The 23281-nt window shown below is 41.5% G+C and overlaps 4 non-coding genes across 4 annotated transcripts; 1 reads left to right on the forward strand and 3 right to left on the reverse strand.

The window, feature by feature from the left end:
* The first annotated feature begins 7536 nt into the window (after window positions 1-7536).
* On the forward strand, window positions 7537-7650 carry LOC140276324 (U5 spliceosomal RNA). The gene has a single exon (XR_011908927.1). It is a non-coding gene; the product is annotated as a U5 spliceosomal RNA (small nuclear RNA).
* Window positions 7651-14273: 6623 nt separating this feature from the next.
* LOC140276001 (U2 spliceosomal RNA) lies at window positions 14274-14461 on the reverse strand. The gene has a single exon (XR_011908694.1). It is a non-coding gene; the product is annotated as a U2 spliceosomal RNA (small nuclear RNA).
* Window positions 14462-14736: 275 nt separating this feature from the next.
* On the reverse strand, window positions 14737-14850 carry LOC140275828 (U5 spliceosomal RNA). Its single transcript, XR_011908540.1, has one exon. It is a non-coding gene; the product is annotated as a U5 spliceosomal RNA (small nuclear RNA).
* Window positions 14851-15261: 411 nt separating this feature from the next.
* LOC140275814 (U2 spliceosomal RNA) lies at window positions 15262-15452 on the reverse strand. The gene has a single exon (XR_011908527.1). It is a non-coding gene; the product is annotated as a U2 spliceosomal RNA (small nuclear RNA).
* Window positions 15453-23281: the final 7829 nt, after the last annotated feature.

Genomic DNA, 23281 nt, shown 5'->3' on the forward strand with positions numbered 1-23281 from the left:
TCTTCGGATGCAAGTGGGTGTGAATATCCCACCATACAAGTATGGTGGAGAGGAAGCTGTGAATAGCCGACCATAGTTTGGAAAAAGCGGGTAAGAAAACGTTTGAATGCCCGAACATACACCATCAAAAGAGGGAGCGGAGGTGTTCCGCTGTACGAAGGTGTGAATGTCCGACCATAGTTGGTAAAAAGCGGGTAAGAAAAGGTTAAAATACCCGACTGTACACAATCAATAGCGGGAGCGGATGTGTTCGGCTACAAGAAGATGTGAAAGTCCGACCATGGTTTGTAAAAAGCGGGTAAGAAAAGGTGCGAATGTCCGACAATGTATGATCAAAAGAGAGAGCGGAGGTTTTCGGATACAAGAAGGTTTGAATGTCCCACCATAGTTTGTAAAAAGCGGGTAAGAAAAGGTTTGAATGCCCGACTATACACCATCAAAAGCGGGAGCAGAGGTGTTCCGCTGTAAGACGGTGTGAATGTCCGACCATAGTTGGTAAAAAGCGGGTAAGAAAAGGTTAAAAGACCCGACTGTACACAATCAATAGCGGGAGCGGAGTTGTTCGGCTACAAGAAGGTGTGAAAGTCCGACCATGGTTTGTAAAAACCGGGAAGAAAAGGCTTGAAAGCCCGACTATACACCATCAAAAAGAAGGTTTGAATGTCCATCAATAATTGCTTTAAAACAAGAAAGTAAATTTTCGAATATCAAACCGCACATGATCATAAGCGGGAGAGGAGGTGTTCGGCTGCAAGAAGGTGTGAATGTCCACCCATAATTCATGAAAAATGGGTAAAAAAATAAGGTGCGAATGCCTAACAATACATTATCAAAAGCAGGTGTGAATGTCAGATCATAATTTGTAAAAAGCTGATGAGAAAGGGTGAGAATGCCCGACTATACACCATCAAATGCGGGAGCGGAGGTGTTCGGCTCTGAGTAGGTGTGAATGTCCGACCATAATTGCTGAAGAATGTGTTAGAAAAGGTAAGAATGCTGGACCATACATCATCAAAAGCGGGAGAGGTGGTGTTCGGCTGCAAAAAGGTGTGACTGTTCGACTAAAGTTTGTAAAAAGTGGGTAAGACAAGGTGCGAATGCCTGACAATGTATGATCAAAAGCGGGAGCGGAGGTGTTCAGCTGCAAGAAGGTCTACATGTCCATCAATAATTGCTAGAAAACATGAAAGAAACTTTTCGAAAATCAAACCGCACATGATCATAAGTGGGATAGGAGGTGTTCAGCTGCAAGGTGTGAATGTCCACCCATAATTCCTAAAAAATGGGTAAAAAAAAGGTGTGAATGCCCAACCATACATCATCAAAAGCAGGAGTGGAAGTGTTCGGCTACAAGAAGGTGTGAACGTCCAACCAAAATATGTAAAAAGAAGTTAAGAAAAGGTTCGAATATCCAACCAAACATAATCAAAAGCGGGAGCAGAGCTGTTCGACTGCAAGTAGGTGTGAATGTCAGATCATAATTTGCAAAAAGCTGTTGAGAAAGGGTGAGAATGCCCGACTATACATCATCAAATGCGGGAGCGGAGTTGTTCGGCTGTGAGTAGGTGTGAATCTCCGACCATAATTGCTGAAAAATGTGTTAGAAAAGGTAAAAATGCCGGTCCATACATCATCAAAAGCGAGAGAGGTTGTGTTCGACTGCAAGTAGGTGTGAATGTCCAGCCATAATTACTCACAAACGTGTAAGAAAAGGTAGTAGCCAGACCATATATGATCAAAACAGGGAGCGGAGGTGGTTCAGCTGCAAGAAGGTTTGAATGTCAAACTAAAGTTCAAATATATTAACAAAAGCGGGAGGAGAGGTCTTCGGATGAGAGTGGTTGAAAATTTCCGACCATAATGTATGTATGCGGTGAAAAAAAGGTGTGATAGAACACTAAAAGGTGGAGCGGAAGTGTTCGGCTGCAAGAAGGTGTGAATGTCCGACTATATTTGGTGAAAAGCAGGTGAAGCAAGGTCTGAATGCCCAACCTTACATCATCAAAAGCGAGATCAGAGGTGTTTGGCTGCAAGAAGGCCATAGTTTGCCAAAAGCGGGTAAGGTGCGAATGTCCGACTAAATATCAACAAAATTTGGGGCGGAGGTCTTCGGATGCAAGTGGGTGTGAATATCCCACCATACAAGTATGGTGGAGAGGAAGCTGTGAATAGTCGACCATAGTTTGGAAAAAGCGGGTAAGAAAAGGTTTGAATGCCCGAACATACACCATCAAAAGAGGGAGCGGAGGTGTTCCGCTGTACGAAGGTGTGAATGTCCGACCATACTTGGTAAAAAGCGGGTAAGAAAAGGTTAAAATACCCGACTGTACACAATCAATAGCGGGAGCGGATGTGTTCGGCTACAAGAAGATGTGAAAGTCCGACCATGGTTTGTAAAAAGCGGGTAAGAAAAGGTGCGAATGTCCGACAATGTATGATCAAAAGAGAGAGCGGAGGTTTTCGGATACAAGAAGGTTTGAATGTCCCACCATAGTTTGTAAAAAGCGGGTAAGAAAAGGTTCGAATGCCCGACTATACACCATCAAAAGCGGGAGCAGAGGTGTTCCGCTGTAAGACGGTGTGAATGTCCGACCATAGTTGGTAAAAAGCGGGTAAGAAAAGGTTAAAATACCCGACTGTACACAATCAATAGCGGGAGCGGAGTTGTTCGGCTACAAGAAGGTGTGAAAGTCCGACCATGGTTTGTAAAAAGCAGTTAAGAAAAGGTTCGAATGCCCAACCAAACATAATCAAAAGCGGGAGCAGAGCTGTTCGACTGCAAGTAGGTCCAACTGAATGTCCAACCATAATTTGTAAAAACCGGGTAAGAAAAGTCTCGAAAGCCCGACTATACATCATCAAAAGCGGGAGCGGAGGTGTTCAGCTGCAAGAAGTTGTGAATGTTCGACTAAAATTTGTAAAAAGCTGGTAAGACAAGGAGCGATGTCCCGACATTGTATGATCAAAAGCGGGAGCGGAAGTGTCCAGCTGTGAGTAGGTGTGAATGTCCGACCATAATTGCTGAAAAATGTGTTAGAAGAGGTAAGAATACTGAACCATACATCATCAAAAGCGGTAGAGGTGGTGTTCGGCTGCAAGAAGGTGTGAAAGTCCGACAATGTTTTGTAAAAAGCGGGTAATAAAAGGTTCGAATGCCCGAATATACATCATCAAAAGCGGAAGCGGAGGTGTTCGGATGCAAGAAGGTGTGAACGTCCGACCAAAGTTTGTAAAAAGCAGTGAAAAGCGAGAAAAAGCTTTTGGTGAGTTCTGCATGATTTGGGATTTTGCTTATAAAATGCATTACTTCACTCAAACTATGTTAAAACTTATTTGTCCTTCATATTAACCATGTCTAGAAAGATTTAAACAAAAAAACAACGTTGTACTTTGCAGTAAAAGAAAGAGCAAATCTAAAGTTTCAGGAATCCGAGTATAAGCCTGCTTTCATGAGTTCTGCACGATTTCGGATTTTGCTATAAAATGAATTGCTTTGCTCAAACCAAGTTAAAACTGCTTTGTCCTTCCATATTCATCAATGTCTAGATCGACTTCAACAAAGAAAAACATTGGACTTTGCAGTAGAAGAAGTTGAAATCCATCTACACATTGATAAATATGAAGGACAAAGCAGTTCCCACTTGCCCATAAGAAAATAAGCTTATTCTCGGATTCCTGATCCTTCAGTTTTGCTCTTTCTTCTACTGCAAAATACAATGTTGTTCTTTGTTGAAGTCGATCTAGACATTGATAAATATGAATGAAAAAGCAGTTTTAACTTGGTTTGAGTGAATGAATTCATTTTATACATAAAATCCGAAATCGTGCAGAACTCATGAAAAAAAGCTTATTCTCGGATTCCTAAAACTTTTGATTGGCTCTTTCTTTTACTGCAAAGTACAACGTTGTTTTTTTGTTTAAATCTATCGAGACATTGATAAATATGAAGGTAAAAGCCGTTTTAACATAGTTTGAGTGAAGGAATTGATTTTATAGATAAAATCCCAAATCATGCAGAACTCCTCAAAAGGGGCGTATGGCTTAATCACAAGTGTGGCTATTTCTCATTCAGGGTAGTATGAGGAAGTTTATGCTTGAAATATATGTAGAAATGGGTACATATGAAGGACAAAGCAGTGTTAACTTAGTTTGAGTGAAGGAATTCATTTTATACATAAAATCCCAAATCATGCAGAACGTATGAAAAGAAGCTTATTCTCGGATTCCTGATCCTTCAGTTTTGCTCTTTCTTCTACTGCAAAATACAATGTTGTTCTTTGTTGAAGTCGATCTAGACATTGATAAATATGAAGGAAAAAGCAGTTTTAACTTGGTTTGAGTGAATGAATTCATTTTATACATAAAATCCGAAATCGTGCAGAACTCATGAAAATAAGCTTATTCTCGGATTCCTAAACCTTTTGATTTGCTCTTTCTTTTATTGCAAAGTACAACGTTGTTTTTTGTTGAAATCTATCTAGACATTGATAAATACCAGCCGAAACTCTGCTGCCGCTTTTCATAATTTATGGTTGGGCATTCTTACCTTTTCTTACCCGCTTTTTACAAATTATGATCTTACATTCACACCTACTTGCAGTCGAACACCTTCTCATCCACTTATGATCATGTGCGGTTGGGCTTTCGCACCTTTTCTTACCCATTTTTCAGTAATTATGGGTGGACATTCAGACCTTCTTGCAGCCGAAAACCTCCGCTCCTCTTTTGATCATACATTGTCGGGCATTCACACCTTGTCTTACCCGCTTTTTACAAACTTTAGTCGGACATTCAAACCTTCTTGCAGCTGAACCACCTCCGCTCCCTGTTTTGATCATATATGGTCTGGCAATAGTACCTTTTCTTACCCGTTTGTGAGTTATTATGGCTGGACATTCACACCTACTTGCAGCCGAACACAACCTCTCCCGCTTTTGATGATATATGGTCCGGCATTCTTACCTTTTCTAACACATTTTTCAGCAATTATGGTCGGACATTAACACCTACTCACAGACGAACACCTCCGCTCCCACATTTGATAGTGTATAGTCGGGCATTCTCACCCTTTCTCAACAGCTTTTTGCAAATTATGATCTGATATTCACACCTACTTGCAGTCGAACAGCTCTGCTCCCGCTTTTGATTATGTTTGGTTGGATATTCGAACATTTTCTTAACTGCTTTTTACAAACTTTGGTCGGACGTTCACACCGTCTTGCAGCCGAACACCTCCACTTCCGCTTTTGATGGTATATAGTCGGGCATTCGAGCCTTTTCTTACCCGCCTATTACTTACTATGGTTGGACATTCAAACCTTCTTGTAGCCGAACACACCCGCTCCTGCTTTTGATGATGTATGATTTGGCATTCGCACCTTTTCTTACCCATTTTTCAGTAATTTTTGGTCGGACATTCAGACCTTCTTGCACCTGAACACCTCTGCTCCCGCTTTTGATGGTGTATAGTCGGGCTTTCGAGCCTTTTCTTCCCCGATTTTTACAAATTGTGGTTGGACATTCAGACCTTGCAGCCGAAAACCTCCGCTCCCTCTTTTGATCATACATTGTCGGGCATTCGCCCCTTGTCTTACACGGTTTTTACAAACTTTAGTCAGACATTCACACCTTGCAGCTGAACCACCTCCATTCCCTGTTTTGATCATGTGTGGTCTGGAAATACTACCTTTTCTTCCCCCGTTTGTGAGTAATTATGGCTGGACATTCACACCTACTTGCAGCCGAAAAACCACCTCTCCCGCTTTTGATGATGTATTGTCCGGCATTCTAGTCTTTTCTATCACATTTTTCAGCAATTATGATCTGACATTCACACCTACTTGCAGTCGAACAGCTCTGCTCCCGCTTTTGATTATGTTCGGTTGGATATTCAAACCTTTTCTTACCCGCTTTTTACCAACTATGGTCGGACATTCACACCTTCTTACAGCGGAACACCTCCGCTCCCTCTTTTGATGGTGTATGTTTGGGCATTCGAACCTTTTCTTACCCGCTTTTTACAAACTATGGTCGGACATTCAAACCATCTTGTAGCCGAATACATCCACTCGTGCATTTGATGATGTATGGTTGGGAATTCGCATCTTTTCCTACCCATTTTTCAGTAATTATGGTTGGACATTCACACCTTCTTGCATATGAACACCTCCTCTCCCGCTTATTATCATGTGCGGTTTGATATTCGAAAATTCTCTTTCATGTTTTCTAGCAATTATTGATGGACATTCAGACCTTCTTGCAGCTGAACACCTCCGCTCCAGCTTTTGATGGTGTATAGTCGGGCTTTCGAGCCTTTTCTTCCCCGGTTTTTATAAATTATGGTTGGACATTCAGACCTTCTTTCAGCCGAAAACCTCCGCTCCCTCTTTTGATCATACATTGTCGGGCATTCGCACCTTTTCTTACCCGCTTTTTACAAACTTTAGTCGGACATTAACACCTTCTTGCAGCTTAACCACCTCCGCTCCCTGTTTTGATCATATATGGTCTGGCAATACTACCTTTTCTTACCCGTTTGTGAGTAATTATGGCTGGACATTCACACCTACTTGCGGCCGAACACCACCTCTCCCGCTTTTGATGATGTATGGACCGGCATTTTTACCTTATCTAACACATTTTTCAGCAATTATGGTTGGAGATTCACACCTACTCACAGCCGAACACCTCCGCTCCCGCATTTGATGGTGTATATTCGGGCATACGAACCTTTTCTTACCCGCTTTTTACAAACCATGGTCGGACTTTCACACCTTCTTGTAGCTGAACAACTCCGCTCCCTCTTTTGATTGTGTACAGTCGGTTATACAAACCTGTTCTTACCCGCTTTTTACAAACTATGGTCGGACAGTCAAACCTTCTTGTAGCCGAACACATCCACTCCTGCTTTTGATGATGTATGGTTGGGCATTCGCACCTTTTCTTACCCATTTTTCAGTAATTATGGGTGGATATTCACACCTTCTTGCAGCGGAACACCTCCTCTCCCGCTTATGATTATGTGCGGTTTGATATTCGAAAATTTTCTTTCATGTTTTATAGCAATTATTGATGGACATTCATACCTTCTTGAAGCCGAACACATCCACTCCTGCTTTTGATGATGTATGGTTGGGCATTCGAACCTACTTGTTGCCCGTTTTTCATTAATTATGGGTGGACATTCACACCTTGTCGCAGCCAAACACCTCCGCTCCCTGTTTTGATCATGTATGTTTTGACATTCGCACCTTTTCTCACCTGCTTTTTACTATTGTCGGCCAATCACAGCTTCCTCTCCACCATACTTGTATGGTAGGAAATTCCACTCTCATCCGAAGACCTCTCCTCCCGCTTTTGTTAATATTTAGTCGGGCATTCGAACCTTTTCTTACCCACTTTTTACAAATTATGTTCCTACTTGGTCAGCCGAGGAGCAAGGGGGGGGAGCAAGCGTCTCAACCAAGCAAAGCTCACCATGGGGAAGGTGGCTATGCCAACTAGCCTGATGCCCTGCTCCCGCAGTGATGGATAATCATACTCTGGTTTCTCTTCATAACGTACAAGTCTTTCGCCTTTTACTAAAGATTTCTGTGGAGAGCAGCACTAATGAGTTGTTTCTATTTTTGGCAGGCTTTACCTTTGCGGGTGAAGCCCTTTCTGTCTGTGCAAAAGAAATCTTCTTACTGTGCAGAGTGACTTCTCTGAGTAGAGTCGCCTTACTTGTTGCGACTGTGCCGATGTTCAAAGCTGGAGTGCAAAGTTGCTGCTTGAATGGTGCTTGCTGGAGCGTGCGGGAGTGCAAAGTTATACCATTTAAAAGGGCTGAAGAGTGCTCAGTGCAGCGGGTGGGCGACACTCTGGCCACCTTGAAAACCGAGGTTACATCCACTACCAGGGGCAGCCCAAGTTCTGCCGCAAGTGTGGTGAGCATGGGCACCTGGTTGAGGCTTGTACCAAGGTGTTAAGTGGGAAGAGCAGAGAAATTGGGCAAACTTTTGGAGAGTGTCCAAATGGCAGTAAATGTAATCTCTGTGGAGAATTAAATCACCTCTTCAGAGATTGCCCTAAATCTTTTGCAAACAAATTAAAGACGGTAAAGCCACAGTCAAGCCAACAAAGAGAAGGACCAAAGGTGGCAGTTGGTGAACAAAGTGAAGAGGTTGACCCAATAAATTCAAACTTCCCGCCAAAAGCTTGGATTGGAAGTGAGGAGCAAAAAGGGGAGGGGCCTGTAGAGGCCTCACCACTCAGTGTTGAAGTCTGTGAGAATTCACAGGCAGAGGGTGGAGCTACGCTAAATGAGGAGGAAGAGCAGACAGGTGAGTCTAGTGAAGATACTCACCTCCCCGAAGGTCAACAGAAGGTCAATTTGTTGATAGGCATTCATTTATTTCTTCACTTCTGATGAAGTTTCAACAATAAACAACAAACTTTGTATTATGAGAAAGAACCAGAATCATTCTTCAGAATCCGAAAATAAGCTCTATTTTATGAGTTATGCACGAATTCGGATTCTCCTATAAAACGAATTCCTTAACTCAAACCATGTTAAGACTGCTTTGTCCTTCATATTTATTCATGTCTAATCAAGTTTCAACGATAAACAACGTTGTACTTTGTAGAATGAGAAAGAACTTCTTCAGCAATAAGCATCTCTCGACATATGACGAAGTACAGATTTTGCTATAAAATGAATTCCTTCTATCAGCCTGACTTAAAACTGTTTGTCCTCCTTATTTATCCACTTCAAATCAAGTTTCAACAAATAAAAAAATGTTGTAGTTTGAGAAAGTACAACTTAATCTTCAGCAATCAGTATAAAAAGAGGTGCAAATCCCAACCATACATACCTAAAAGGTGGAGCGGAAGTATTCAGCTGCAAGTAGGTGTGAATGTTCGACTATAATTTGTAAAAAGCGGGTAAGAAAAGGTTCGAATGCCCGACTATATATTAACAAAAGCGGGAGGAGAGGTCTTCGGATGAGAGTGGGTGAGAATTTCCAACCATAATCTATAAAATACGGTGAAAAAAAATATGTGAATGCCTCATAGAACACTAAAAGCGGAAGTGTTCGGCTGCAAGAAGGTGTGAATGTCCGACTATATTTGGTGAAAAGCAGGTGAAGCAAGGTCTGAATGCCCAACCTTACATCATCAAAAGCGAGATCAGAGGTGTTTGGCTGCAAGAAGGCCATAGTTTTCCAAAAGCGGGTAAGGTGCGAATGTCCGACTAAATATCAACAAAATTTGGGGCGGAGGTCTTCGGATGCAAGTGGGTGTGAATATTCCACCATACAAGTATGGTGGAGAGGAAGCTGTGAATAGCCGACCATAGTTTGGAAAAAGCGGGTAAGAAAAGGTTTGAATGCCCGAACATACACCATCAAAAGAGGGAGCGGAGGTGTTCCGCTGTACGAAGGTGTGAATGTCCGACCATAGTTGGTAAAAAGCGGGTAAGAAAAGGTTAAAATACCCGACTGTACACAATCAATAGCGGGAGCGGAGTTGTTCGGCTACAAGAAGGTGTGAAAGTCCGACCATGGTTTGTAAAAAGCGGGTAAGAAAAGGTGCGAATGTCCGACAATGTATGATCAAAAGAGAGAGCGGAGGTTTTCGGATACAAGAAGGTTTGAATGTCCCACCATAGTTTGTAAAAAGCGGGTAAGAAAAGGTTCGAATGCCCGACTATACACCATCAAAAGCGGGAGCAGAGGTGTTCCGCTGTAAGACGGTGTGAATGTCCGACCATAGTTGGTAAAAAGCGGGTAAGAAAAGGTTAAAATACCCGACTGTACACAATCAATAGCGGGAGCGGAGTTGTTCGGCTACAAGAAGGTGTGAAAGTCCGACCATGGTTTGTAAAAACCGGGAAGAAAAGGCTCGAAAGCCCGACTATACACCATCAAAAAGAAGGTTTGAATGTCCATCAATAATTGCTTTAAAACAAGAAAGTAAATTTTCGAATATCAAACCGCACATGATCATAAGCGGGAGAGGAGGTGTTCGGCTGCAAGAAGGTGTGAATGTCTACCCATAATTCATGAAAAATGGGTAAAAAAAAGGTGCAAATGCCTAACAATACATTATCAAAAGCAGGTGTGAATGTCAGTTCATAATTTGTAAAAAGCTGATGAGAAAGGGTGAGAATGCCCGACTATACACCATCAAATGCGGGAGCGGAGGTGTTCGGCTCTGAGTAGGTGTGAATGTCCGACCATAATTGCTGAAGAATGTGTTAGAAAAGGTAAGAATGCTGGACCATACATCATCAAAAGCGGGAGAGGTGGTGTTCGGCTGCAAAAAGGTGTGACTGTTCGACTAAAGTTTGTAAAAAGTGGGTAAGACAAGGTGCGAATGCCTGACAATGTATGATCAAAAGCGGGAGCGGAGGTGTTCAGCTGCAAGAAGGTCTACATGTCCATCAATAATTGCTAGAAAACATGAAAGAAACTTTTCGAAAATCAAACCGCACATGATCATAAGTGGGATAGGAGGTGTTCAGCTGCAAGGTGTGAATGTCCACCCATAATTCCTGAAAAATGGGCAAAAAAAAGGTGTGAATGCCCAACCATACATCATCAAAAGCAGGAGTGGAAGTGTTCGGCTACAAGAAGGTGTGAACGTCCAACCAAAATATGTAAAAAGAAGTTAAGAAAAGGTTCAAATATCCAACCAAACATAATCAAAAGCGGGAGCAGAGCTGTTCGACTGCAAGTAGGTGTGAATGTCAGATCATAATTTGCAAAAAGCTGATGAGAAAGGGTGAGAATGCCCGACTATACACCATCAAATGCGGGAGCGGAGTTGTTCGGCTGTGAGTAGGTGTGAATCTCCGACCATAATTGCTGAAAAATGTGTTAGAAAAGGTAAGAATGCCGGTCCATACATCATCAAAAGCGAGAGAGGTTGTGTTCGGCAACGTGGATTCATGCCAGTCACTGTAAGAAGGTACCAGAACCAGTAGATGACTTCCACCCTGACATACATCAGCCTAACCAACACGCCCGGAAGGACAAAGATAAGAGTCAGCAGTAAAAGCTGTACTCCACCGGTGTGTTAAGTGCTAGTAACCTCTGACACCGAAGATTGAAACATCCTTACTGAGACCTGCGATGAAGATGATCATACACATGCTGTGAACCATGGAAGAAACTGTTTGTTGTTTGTATTTTCTTATTTGTAACCAGCATGTGCACATTGTATCTTGATTTCACAGGAAGCAATAATACAGGGCTGCTGTATTTTTCCCTGTGTGAAAGGCCTCATTGTATGTATCTCACCAAATGATTCAAATGACTCAAAGAACTTTTTTGCTTTCAAAATTTTTCCTCTAGTGACGCTGACTTAGAGAGGCATGAAGATAATCATATTTAATTGTTCATGTTTTGATTTGATTTGATTCACGAGTTCTACACAATTCTGGATTTTGATATAAAATGAATTCCTTCACTCAAACTAAGTTAAAACTGCTTTGTCCTTCATATTTATCCATGTCCAAATAGCTTTAAACAAAAAAGACCGTTGTGCTTTGCAGGATAGGAAAGAACAACACTAAACCTTTTCAGGAATCCGAGAATAAGCGTCGTTTGACGAGTTCTACACAATATCGGATTTTGATATAAAATTAATTCCTTCACTCAAACCAAGTTAAAACTGCTTTGTCCTTCATATTTATCCATGTCTAAATAACTTTAAACAAAAAAGAACGTTGTACTTTGCAGGATAGGAAAGAACAACACTGAACCTTTAGGAATCCGAGAATAAGCTTATTTTCACGAGTTGTACACAATTTCAGATTTTGTTATAAAATGAATTCCTTCACTCAAACCAAGTTAAAACTGCTTTGTCCTTCATATTTTTGCATGTCTAAATAGGTTTCAGGCATAAAATTCTTCATATTACCCTGTATGTGAAAGAAGCATACTTGTGATGGAGCAATACACTCCTTTTGGGTAACCTAAACTGATGGTTGGGGAGGAAAGTTAGAAGAACAATCAACTATCAACCAAAGACAGATGACGTGATGAGCGGGCAATATAACTATGTGTTTTTGCTTCAGTGGTCAGAGCAACTCTGTATTCTGTACTGTGTTGTTCTCTCTTTCAAGATATTATTATTAAAGCCTCTTATCTCCTCAGAAGAAAATAACTGACTCTGTGCGTTACTAAATTTCCACCACAATTTTGGCGTCACGAACAGGATCCCTCGACTGGTGTCTCTGGACCGGATCGCAGTGCATGGCCAGCCTGGACTGAAGTAGCTGTTCCAGCCTCATACCTCCAAGGCCTTTTCTGAGAGAGAGGACTGGCAGGTCCTTTTCTTGAATACCAGCGCTGGGATCATTTTTGAAATATGATAGTCTGAGACGATAGGACTGCTTTTTAGTTTTTATTTGAATAAAAGAGGGTTTCCCGGTTGTGTCATTAGTGAGACAGAGATTTCATGGGTAAGTGAAACTTTTGAAGCAGTCCGAAGAAGTGTGAAGTACTCCGAAGAAGTGTGAGTACAGATTAAGGTCCTCATTGGAGACGTCCTTTGAGTGAAGGAATATATTTCCCCATTCCAAGTCTGAGAATTGGAAACAGTAGGTCTCAGACTTTTGACCCTACCGGGGGACCTAAGCATGATGAAATGAAAAAGACATATGGTCCAGAGGTTTTCCACCAGAAGGTTCTTTTAGTATGTTAGAAATAAGAAAATTAGAAGAAAAGTTTTGTAAATATGAGAAAGAGATGAAGCAAAAAAAAAGAAAATTAAGTTTAAATAAGAAGTAAGAAAGGTAAAAATAAAGTGTATTAAGAGAAAGAAAGGAAAATGTTAAACAAATGCCATGACGGAATGATGATAATAATTTAGTATTAGCTGTGCCGGATCCAGACCTGGACTCCTGCCCTCCACGACGCCTGCAACAACAACAGCCAGCCCTGCCACAAGCCTCTGGCTCTCGGGAAGAAGGGACTTCTTCCATCCTCCCTTGGGAAGAAATTCCATCATTCTCACAACATCAGCTACATAGGTCTGATGATGAGGAAAAGGAAGACGTTTGGGTCTCCAGCGTACCTGCCCAAGAACTTTTAACGCAAGTGACAAAAGTCCTTTACCCACAATCTGGACTTCAGAGATCTAAACGTGAGAAAAAAACATTCTTTGCAGCTGAACACCTCCTCTCCCACTTATGATCATGTGCGGATTGATTTTCGAAAATTTTCTTTCATGTTTTCTAGCAATTAAAAATGGACATTTAGACCTTCTTGCAGCTGAACACCTCCGCTCCCGCTTTTGATCATACATTGTCAGGCATTCACACCTTGTCTTACCCGCTTTTTACAAAATTTAGTCAAACATTCACACCTTTTTGCAGCCGAACACAGTTTTTTGCAGCCGAATTTGGGCATTCGAACCTTTTCATACCCACTTTTTACCAACTATGGTCGGACATTCACACCGTCTTACAGCGGAACACCTCCGCTCCCTCTTTTGATGGTGTATGTTCGGGCATTCGAACCTTTTCTTACCCGCTTTTTACAAACTATGCTCGGACATTCAAACCTTCTTGTAGCCGAACACATCCACTCCTGCTTTTGATGATGTATGGTTGGGCATTCGAACCTACTTGTTGCCCGCTTTTCATTAATTATGGGTGGACATTCACACCTTGTCGCAGCCAAACACCTCCGCTCCCTGTTTTGATCATGTATGGTTGGACATTCGCACCTTTTCTCACCCGCTTTTTGCAAACTATGGTCGGCCATTCACAGCTTCCTCTCCACCATACTTGTATGGTGGGATATTCACACCCACTTGCATCCGAAGACCTCCGCCCCCACTTTTGTTGATATTTAGCCGATCATTCGCACCTTACCCGCTTTTGGCAAACTATGGCCTTCTCTCAGCCAAAAACCTCTGATCTCGCTTTTGATGATGTAAGGTTGGGCATTCAGACCTTGCTTCACCTGCTTTTCACCAAATATAGTCGGACATTCACACCTTCTTGCAGCCGAACACTTCCGATTCACCTTTTAGTTTTCTATGGGGCATTCACACCTTTTTTTACACCGCATTTTATAAAAACACCACAGGAACACCGTATTGAGGCTTTGTTCTGACCGCTCATTCGGTGTCGCGTTTCTTTCAAGCAATTCTCCTGGTTAGCCCGCACTCGGCTCGCTCCCAGAGCCGTGTTAAAGTCTGCTTCGCATTCACTCTCTTTTCTCAGCAGATTAAAAGAAACTTCCATCCTGCACCGCTGTTTGCTTTTTCACAAGAGCAGAGGAGAGCGCACCGTTCCCAACGGCACTGCAGTACCGGGTCGATGCTTGGAGTGAACGGAGCAAGCTCCTTTTTCAACTCCTATTGATAAAAATCCATTTAATATGTAGTCCTCGCATAGACATATCACATATTAAACTGATAAGTACAGATACTACACTTGATCTTAGCCAAAAGGCCGAGAAGCGATATCTGTCCACTGGTTCACGTCCGAGGGCCCTTCCTGGCACAATGCGCACTTGTAGCGGTGTTCTTTTTATGGCCATAGTGTCACTTTGCACCTCCGCCCACCCGCTGCACTGAGCACTCTTCAACCCTTTTAAATGGTATAACTTTACACTACCGCACGCTCCAGCGAGCACCATTCAAGCAACATCGGCACAGTCGCAACAAGTAAGGCGACTCTACTCAGAGAAGTCACTCTGCACAGTAACAAGATTTCTTTTGCACAGACAGAAAGGGCTTCACCCGCAAAGGTAAAGCCTGCCAAAAATAGAAACAATTCATTAGTGCTGCTCTCCACGGAAGTCTTTAGTAAAAGGCGAAAGACTTGTACATTATGAAGAGAAACCAGTGTACGATTATCCATCACTGCGGGAGCAGGGCATCAGGCTAGTTGGCATAGCCACCTTCCCCATGGTGAGCTTTGCTTGGTTGAGACGCTTGCCCCCCCCCCTTGCTCCTCGGCTGACCAAGTAGGAACAATCGGGCCCTATTCGATGGCAGCCTTGTCTTTTACTCTGTGCAAAAGACAAGGCAGCCACAAACAACACGGGAACACCGTATTGAGGCTTTGTTCTGACTGCTCATTCGGTGTCGCGTTTCTTTCAAGCAATTCTCCCGGTTAGCCCGCACTCGGCTCGCTCCCAGAGCCGTGTTAAAGTCTGCTTCGCATTCACTCTCTTTTCTCAGCAGATTAAAAGAAAGTTTCATCTTAGGCTCCCTGAAACTTCCATCCTGCACCGCTGTTTGCTTTTTCACAAGAGCAGAGGAGAGCGCACCATTCCCAGCGGCACTGCAGTACCGGGTCGATGCTTGGAGTGAACGGAGCAAGCTCCTTTTTCAACTCCTATTGATAAAAATCCATTTAATATGTAGTCCTCGCAAAGAGGACATATCAGACATTAAACTGATAAGAACAGATACTACACTTGATCTTAGCCAAAAGGCCGAGAAGCGATAACTGTCCACTGGTTCACGTCCGAGGGCCCTTCCTGGCATAATGCGCACTTGTAGCGGTGTTCTTTTTATGGCCATAATGTCACTTTGCACCTCCGCCCACCCGCTGCACTGAGCACTCTTCATCCCTTTTAAATGGTAAAACTTTACACTACCACACGCTCCAGCGAGCACCATTCAAGCAACAACTTTTGCACTCCAGCTTCGAACATCGGCACAGTCGCAACAAGTAAGGCGACTCTACTCAGAGAAGTCACTCTGCACAGTAACAAGATTTCTTTTGCACAGACAGAAAGGGCTTCATCCGCAAAGGTAAAGCCTGCCAAAAATAGAAACAACTCATTAGTGCTGCTCAACGTTGTACTTTGCAGTAAAAGAAAGAGCAAATCTAAAGTTTCAGGAATCCGAGAATAAGCTTACTTTCATGAGTTCTTCACGATTTCGGATTTTGCTATAAAATGAATTCCTTCACTCAAACTAAATTAAAACTGCTAAACCGCTAATCTGTTACATACAAGGCAGATGTCAAATTCACCGAAATAGGATCTAAGGGTATTTGGCCAATCGAGCTGTAGCAGCTTCGGTAAAAGAGTATAAGTTGAAGAGTTTGTGAATAAAGGTGTGCGCACACATAGTGAGTTGTAGGAAAATAGGCAGGGAGCAATGCTGGCTGGGGTATAGGTTCTTGTATGTTGTCTGACTGTTTGATTTGAATGTGTTGTGTAAGTGTCCTGTTGAATGTTACATGTTTGGGCTTTGACACGCTTCACTGTGGTTGTTAACTGTGTGGTGTGTCCTGAAATGTTATATGTTTGGGCTGTGTGACATGCTTAATGCTTTTCAGTAGCAACCCACTTATTCATATATAGCAACTGACAACATAAGAAGTCCGGACATACTTTGATAGTAGTTGTAGAAGTATCCTTATTGATAATAGATAAACTAATTCATAGTGATAGAACAGTGGATGAACAGGTGCCTGCACATGTCTCATGAAAATAAAATGGGTGTATGATTGCTGACGGCGGAGCAATACTGCCAAACTTATGAGTTCTTGTGGCAAACTTGATTCAGTGTCTTGACGTGTATACGCTGTTTGGCTGACTTGTCACAAGAAACAAAGTGTGTTTGATAAGATCCGACCATTTTATTACGGGAGGATCAGTATGTATGGATTCTGATGTGACTGATAAACCCATTCGTATCTTAAGCATAATCTAATACGTGAGACAACGCCCTGGCACACAATCAAAAAAAAAAAGAGAGAGAGCGGTTTTGTGTCCCCACAGTCCATAATGTAGAAAAGAGAGAAAAAAGCCTTTCTGATTTGGTGTGTGTGCTCACAGTGCACAGTGCACACGGTGCACAGTGCAGAGTGTAGAAAAAAGAGAGAAAAGAAAGCCGTTTTGGTGTCACGGGTGTTGTGACTTACACACACACATTTCTGAATTGAGAAAGGAAATTATTTTAGAGAAAGCACTAGAGTTTAGATCCCACATTTGTTGATAGGCATTCATTTAATTTTTCTTTTAATTAGTTTTAAAGTGAATACTAACTGAGAAATGAAAAAGGTGAAGAGTTTAGAAGCTTGGTTCAAGAGCAAAACTTGGTTTATGATCAGCTGAGTCTCTAAACAGAACAGCAAAGGGCTTCATCGAACATTTAAAAAAGATTCAGATTGTTAGAATATCCAGAATTTATAGGAATGGTGGTGATTACTCTTATTTTCTAGAATGGAAATAACTGCACCATGTCTGTTTTATGAATTTAAGGGGCTAAAAAGTTTTGTTCTCGTTTTTCTATGATTAACCGAATGTATGTGAGAGTCCAAACAGACAGAAGGGTTACGGCCGAGCGCTGGACCTTCCAAAAAAGATGAGACAGGCTGGACCTGTGCCATACTAGTTAAGACCTGCCTGTGGATAACAGGTTCTTTAAACTCTCACACACACAAACTCACACACGTTCGCACACATACACCCATACACACACATTCTTGAACTTGCTGCAAGATTAAACATTTGCATTAACTGACTCCAGCAACTCTGAGTCTCATTGAGAGACTTTTCTCAACAATTGGGTCCTCAAACCAGATCTCAACGTTTTTTCCGCTTTCCAGGGTCGGAGCTGAAACCGTGCACGGGGGAGTCCAGTACTCCTAATGAAAGACCCCCTGCTGAATTGCGGTAATTAGGGGCCAGTGTCCACTGAAAGGGGGAAAAAGGGACGAGATCGTACTTTTGAATCAATGGCCAGAAGCCATTGGCAGTGCAGGCATCAACAATAATGGTGTTATTTCACCCATTAACACTTAAGGTACCTCATGCAGTGGCTGTGATATGGTTACTTAACAAAATATCTTTACCAGACATCTCTCCTACATAACAGTTCTTCTTTCACAGCCACACCTTGTTGTCGAGAGATGTGCTACACTTAATCCATCCACACTGCTACCTACCCCACAGATGGAAAGCCTCATGATTGCATGTCAGAAATAACCATCAGTGTTTTACCCAGGCCAGACTTAACTGATATACGTTATGAAAATGCAGAAATAACTATATTTATTCAACAGGTCAAGCAAAAAACCCTGATGGCACAAATGCTACAGGATTTGCAGTAGTAACAGAAACTGAAGTTTTCTTAAAACAACCACTACCAAAAAATTACTCTGTTCAAGCAGTCGAATTGGTAGCTTTAACTGAAGCTTGTAAATTAAATAACAAAAAGGTTGTTAACGTTTACACTGACAGTCAGTATGCCTTCTCAACTGTACATGTGTTAACACAGCATTGGAAAAACAGGTATGTTGACATCCACAGCTAAATGTATAAACTACAAATATTTTAGCATTATTAGATGTTATTCAATTGCCATCTACAATAGACTCGTATGAATGACCGGAAGGAAAACCATACTGCCAAAGAATTTGTTTAAATATGCTGCAGTATTGAGCCACGGACCATGTCATGTCTCAACAGGAGGGATGGAAGCAATAATGAACAAGGTTTTTACAGCATATGGTTTTACTAATTATTGAATTTTTTTTTTTAGAATAAATAAATGAATAAAGTTTTGTCTAGCAGGTCAAATATGTGCAAAATACATTCCACATGGCAATCTAAGACCAAAACGAAGATAATTCCCTAAGCCAGTGTATCTTTTTCAACATATTTGTTTGGATTTCATTATTTCATTATTGTGTAGATTTCATTGAACTAAATTAATGTTAAGGGAAACGATTCTGCTCAGTGACAACAGAGGTTTTTACCAAATGGTCTGAAATATTTCCATGTGCACAAGCAGATGCACTCTCAGTAGCAAAATCACGCGTAAAATAACTCATTTCTAGATTTGAAATACCTGAAAAGATCTTCAGTGATAATTTGACACACTTTGTAAACTGTGTCATCTCACTGATGGCAAAGAACTTAAAATAGATCTTAGAAACCACTGTGATATAGAAGGTTTCGCTAACACATTGGAATTGTTTTACTATTTACATATGCATGTGCAGTGAAGAATTGCTTGCTGCTGATAAATGCAAAGAAGAACAGCTTACACATAGATGCTCACATATAGGCTGCTGAATGCAATGAAGACCTGCTTATCCAGTAAAGTTCAATGTCAATGTGTAATATTCAATTAGGATTTGCAAAACAGTGAAGTTAAACAATGAATGGGTCCATAGTCGGTATGAGAAGACTACAGGAATATTTACCTGGGTGTACGTTCAAACAGAGATGAGAAAATTGCGATAATTATATTGTTTGTTTGTTAGTATGTATATGAATGTTATGTGTATAAACTGTGTTGAGTTGTAGTTACTCAGTAGTGTCTCAGTGAAACAACCGACGGGGGAAGCCTTGCGGTGACAACAAAAGCAGTGTTTTACTGATCAGTCAAGTTGCTCCAGTGTACTCCATACAAACTGGTTGGCTACTGAAGGGATAGAAAATGGGGAATACTTGTTTTAAAGCAAAAAAGGAATTAGATGGGAAAAATACATGTTTTAACGGGACCCAGACAATATTATATAGATGTCGCCACTGAAGTAAAGAACATTTACGTGGGATGGTGTGAGGGTCCTCGTTTGGCTGACGTTCGCCGATATGCTCGCCATGCTCAGAACCAAGTTGAGACGCGTAAGACAACCAAAAGGGACAAGTGTGAAAAGGAGCTGCATTTGGCAACCATGACCATGTATTACGCAGTGGGTGTAAACAGAGGACGAGGCCGAAGTCGAAGACGTGGACGTGTGGGAGAGGAGGTCGAAATGGGCCACGCCAGAGCTATGATCCGAATATTTGTTTTTACTGTGGCCAGACTGGACACTGGAAGAAGGACTGTCCACAGCTAAAAAGTGATGAATTTGGGCAAAAGGCTGACTGAGGGTGGGAGGCAGGTTCTGGACGTCACGCGGCAGCGGAGCCTCCACTAATGGGTGATAGCACAAACACACTCACACATTTTTCCTGCTCTGTGTAGTGAAGCAACGCTTGCCGACTGTGATTCACGTAGTAAAGTTTTGCATGCTATTTCCGTCCTAGAGCAAAGATATATATATCTCAGAATATAGGAAATTATGTTCATCAGTAGTGACGTCAGGGGAGTTTGATTGTCCTCCAAAGTTAAGTGGAAACCACGTTTACTGTATGTCTGCATCAGGCCAGGTTGTGAAGGAGAAAATGACAATGCCCATTGCGTGTTGTCACTCCCGATGAGCTCTCCTTCAAACACTCATTTTTGTTATCAGAGTTGTGTCCCATTAACCTGATGGGCTGTGATCTCATGTGTAAATTAGGCATTATTTTAACTTCTACACCAGAGGGTGTTAAGGTTATGTTACAGCCTGACAAAGTTTTCACAGCAGTGCAGTTTGATTCATCGGCACTTACATATGCTTATGAGTGGAAACTTCCCAGCTCTCCTTTTTCACAACAACTAGTGGAAGAAGCAAAAGCGTTAGTTTCACCCCTTTCTGATTTCATGCAACCTACTGATTTGCACTGCACATCACACATTTCTTTGGGGCCTGACAATGACTATGAGAAGAAGTGAAAAAATATGTGCGCCTACTTTATTGGCTGTGTCGCTCACTCCAGAGCACTTCGATTTTTTTAATGTTTGTGGTACTCGCCCTCACATTTCCTTGGCCAAACGTACACACTGGCAGTGACAAGGTGTGGGAGAGTTTGTTGCTACATGTCAGATAGAAATGGAGTGGACTGTTTCACCTGCTGATCCAAATTTGATGTTTTCTGAACGATTGTCAGCATACAAAAAAACATTTTTGAGTACAATGCATTGTCAAAGAACTGTGGACTTAATTCCTACCACAGAATCACATTTTGAAGCATGTTTTTTATCTGAAACAGATTTGTCTTCGATACCCATGTTGGCTGAAGTGCCCAATGATCTTTGGGCTAAGAGCAAATATGATGTGGGGTTGATAAAAGGCTGTGAACCAGTAATTGTCACCCCTAAATCAGACTTTTGTCCATGTAAAAAACAATACCCTTTTAAGCCTGAAGCAATTAAAGGGATTAAACCTGTTTTTCAATCTTTTCAGAAAACAGGCGTTATTGTTCCTTTTGAAAATTCACCTGTGCTTACTCCATTGTTTCCTGTTAAAAAGATTAAAGATGCTGGCCAGCCAGATGAATGGTGTTTTGTACAGGACCTCCAAGCGGTGAATGCTGCAGTTCAGCCACATGCTCCTACTGTGCCCAACCCACACACTATTTTGTCTCAAATTACATCAGATGCACAGTTTTTCTCAGTGGTTGACTTGTCGCCAGTGCACCCTGATAGCCCATTTTGGTTTGCTTTTTAGTTTGAACAGAGATCTTGGACTTTTACCCCTTTATGACAGGGGTACTGTGAAAGTCCCACTATTTACAATGCTGCCCTCAAAGCTAGTCTGGATTAACTTCAATCAACCACAGGCTCTGCTCTTTTGCAGTATGTGGATGACATCCTTTTATGTAGTCCATCTAAACAACAGTGTGAAAAAGACCAAATGACTCAAATAACTTTCTTGCTTTCAAAATTTTTCCTCTAGTGACGCTGACTTAGAGAGGGATGAAGATAATCATATTTAATTGTTCATGTTTTGATTGTTTATCTTTGGACCCTTTATCACTATGATGCCTGCATTTTAAACTCACGTTGTGTGCAAATGCAGGCTGATGTTTTACAGATAAAGTTATTATTTTCCTTGTTTCTTTTGGGTTGATTAATATAATGGTATTATTATAATCAAAAGGGAGGAATGTAATGGAAAATAATTCTTATATGCATTGTATTGAGTGTTACTGTGTATAACCTGCAAATGACTGAGCTGCAAGGTACCACCCTGCCCTGTTTTCTTAAATTCCTCTTTACAATGGTGGGCTTGTTAATATGAGATAGCTGCACTTTAGGGGGGACAGGGTTAGGCTGGTATTTACGAGTGTGTCTGGGTAACCTCAACTAATGGTTGGGGAGGAAAGTTAGAAGAACAATCAACTATACCCAAAAACAGATGACGTGATGAGCGGGCAATATAACTGTGTGTTTTTGCTTCAGTGGTCAGAGCAACTCTGTATTCTGTACTGTGCTGTTCTCTCTTGCAAGATATTATTATTAAAGCCTCTTATCTCCTCAAAAGAAAATAACTGACTCCCCAAGTGCAAGTGTCAGGACAAATGATCAAACTTCTCCAAGCTTCAGTCTGCAGAGAGGTACAAGACAGGGTTGCCCACTTTCGCCCTCACTTTTTGCTATTTTCATCGAACCTTTAGCAGCTGCTATCAGACAAGATAGAAATATTAAAGGCATCCAACCCCAAAATATTGAGCATAAAATAAGTCTTTATGCTGATGATGTATTACTTTTCCTTCAGAACTCACAGACATCTCTCACTCACACGATCACACTCATAAATAAATTCTCAGCACTTTCTGACTACTCTATCAATTGGTCTAAGACCACAGTTCTGCCCATTAACTATAGGGACCAGAATATACCTGCGATCACTTTACAGTGAGGAAATATTAGATATTTAGGCATAAACATTTCCTCCAGGCTCTCAGAGCTAACAAAGCTAAATTATGTGCAATTATTAAAGACAGTAGAGGACGATCTCTCTCGTTTGAAGTCCTTACCTATATCACTTATGGGGAGAGTTACAACCATTAAAATGATGATACTACCAAAAGTTAACTATTTGTTCTCAATGATCCCCATAAAACCATCTGCTACTTGGTTTAAGTCACTAGGTTCATGCATCTCCAAATTTCTGTGGAAAAACAAACCACCACGTATTAGTTTAAAAACCCTACAGAAGACCAAGGACAGTGGTGGATTAGATTTACCTAATTTTCAGCACTATTCCTTAGCCAATAGGTTACAGTATATATCAAAATGGTTTAAACCTAGCCCAATAGATGAACCATGGATAAATATAGAACAAGCATTGTGTGATAATCTGGAAATCTCTGACCTGCCACTTATTAGTCAAAACGTAAAAAATCACAAATGTTTCAAAAGCATTAACATCAGCACCTCTCTGACAGCCTGGTGGGAATTTCTTAAAATAACAAAGTCTTCACTTGTCCCGTGTAAGCTTACACCCATCTGGAACAATCCTGACATCCTGCAAAACAAAAAAATGCTAAACTTTACTCTGTGGAAGATCAAAGGAATCAAACATCTGGAACATATAATCCAAAATGGACATTTTATTTCATTTGATGAGCTCATATCACAACATGAGATAGGCAGCAATAAATTCCTAGAATATCAACAACTTAAGTCTATAATAACAAAGAAATATATCCTCCACCAA

Source organism: Leuresthes tenuis, unplaced genomic scaffold, assembly GCF_036924035.1.
Source record: "Leuresthes tenuis unplaced genomic scaffold, fLeuTen1.0.hap1 SCAF_18, whole genome shotgun sequence".
NCBI classification, from domain to species: Eukaryota; Metazoa; Chordata; class Actinopteri; order Atheriniformes; family Atherinopsidae; genus Leuresthes; species Leuresthes tenuis.